Source organism: Octopus bimaculoides, chromosome 1 (assembly GCF_001194135.2).
Source record: "Octopus bimaculoides isolate UCB-OBI-ISO-001 chromosome 1, ASM119413v2, whole genome shotgun sequence".
Taxonomy (NCBI): domain Eukaryota; kingdom Metazoa; phylum Mollusca; class Cephalopoda; order Octopoda; family Octopodidae; genus Octopus; species Octopus bimaculoides.
In genome coordinates this window covers 30,766,230-30,768,233 of record NC_068981.1, presented here as the reverse complement: position 1 = coordinate 30,768,233, position 2,004 = coordinate 30,766,230, and positions in this window count along the sequence as shown.

Below are 2,004 nucleotides of genomic sequence, written 5' to 3'. Positions count from 1 at the left end.
ATATATATATATATATATATATATATATAGCAGAAACATGTAAACTAATGGAGTTCATAAGATAATCGCTTATTCCTTTATCATCTTATTTTCTTATAACCGTTATATAATCGACTAAAGCTTAGTTTTGAAGCATACGTACACTAAATTCTACACCAGCTTATTAGTCTTGCAATGCCAAAGGTAACACACACACACACACACATACGCACACACACACAAGCACAAACACAAGTGTATACGCTTAGCAAATGCACACAGTGGGAAGGAAATCTATCTGATAGCTTACCCGATTTCACTCCACCAATACGCCGTATACCAATCAGACACCATAACCTCTAGTGACTACCGTTCTTATTCAAAATGCTTTAAAATTCATTGCACACCTGATGAGGGAAGTGAGACTATATGAAACAACGCCACAAAACTATACTTGGTGCATACTCTCGATTGTATTATACTATGTAGAATAAACTCTATTAACTTGGTGTGGTAAGCATCCGTAATTTATATATATGCATACTGATATATCTAATCATGTATGCGTATATGCAAATACATACACATGCATACCCCCACATACACATATACACATATACATACACACATACACACACAAACAAACACATATATGCCCCAGTATTAGACTATTTTCTGCAGTCAATACATGGTGAACACTTATAAGCATAAAGCTTATTTTTATTATTTACAGAATATATATATATCTATACATATAAATTTGACATGGGTGATTCTTTCTGGTCCTGGGATTCACGGTCAAACGGCTGGATGGAATTGCGCGAAAAATTACACAGATGTGTATAATGATCCGGTGGTGTTCCTGGGCTTTGTATATTTTTTTCATAGCTCCCATGGTTACCGAGATAATCTACTATAATAATACTCCTGTGTTTATGAATGAGAAAGGAAGAGGTGATAGATGAATAAGGAAGAAAGGGGGTATGTCATACTTGGCAGTGTACGCTGAAAAAATAAATCAAAGAGTGTTTCAACTCTGTGTGAATATATGTGTGTGTATGTAAAAGAGGGATATGTGAATGTGTGTATGTTTGTGTATGTGCATGTGTGCGCGCACAATGGAAGTGGGCTAGTTCATTTTCTTCGCTTAGTATTTGGGTTTATTTTTTGATTTGGTTGAACCTTGGTTGGTTTTTTTTTTTTTTGTTAGTTATTTTTAGCATTTGACAGAAAAATGTCATTCTAAAATTGTTTTTTAACGTAAGCGTCCCCAAACAAGTTGAATGCTTTCACAGTGCAGGTTTTACAGCCACACCATCCAAACCGACCGTGTGAAACCGGGTTTAGCTGCTAGTATATATATATATATATATATATATATATATATATATATATATATATATATATATATATATATATATATATATATATACGCTGAAAATTTACGGTAGTGCGATTACAGAATGTGTATGCATTGAATCAAAAGATGGTGTAAATTCCAATCTTTAAGGGGGAATTTGTTACAGTAGTAATATAGTAATGAAAGTCTCAGTATTTGTCAATAAATTACTCCGGATTTTATATTTTTTAATATGATTCTTCACACTTATGCGTAAATTGCATTTCTTTGTACACACAATAAGTTGTGTGCTTCGCTCCAGAAAGTCCTGGATAATATGAAATTGAGCATTATCTTCATTTAAAAGCATGCTGTATTTTTCAGTTATTATTTTCAGCATGTCCACCGTGGAAGAACAGTTGTTCATTAGATTCCATGCGATCATTACAATGAAGTAACTTTGTCCAACGGCTACGAATCCAAGTCCATAGGAGGTATATGTGTGTGTGTTTGTGTGTGTGTATGTATGTATTTTTATACGCCCCCTACCTCAAACTATCTCCCTAATGAACATACATGTGTGCATTTTTGTATATATGTAAATATATATATATGTATATATAAATAAATATCTATATACATATATATACATATACATAAATATATATATATATATATATATATAT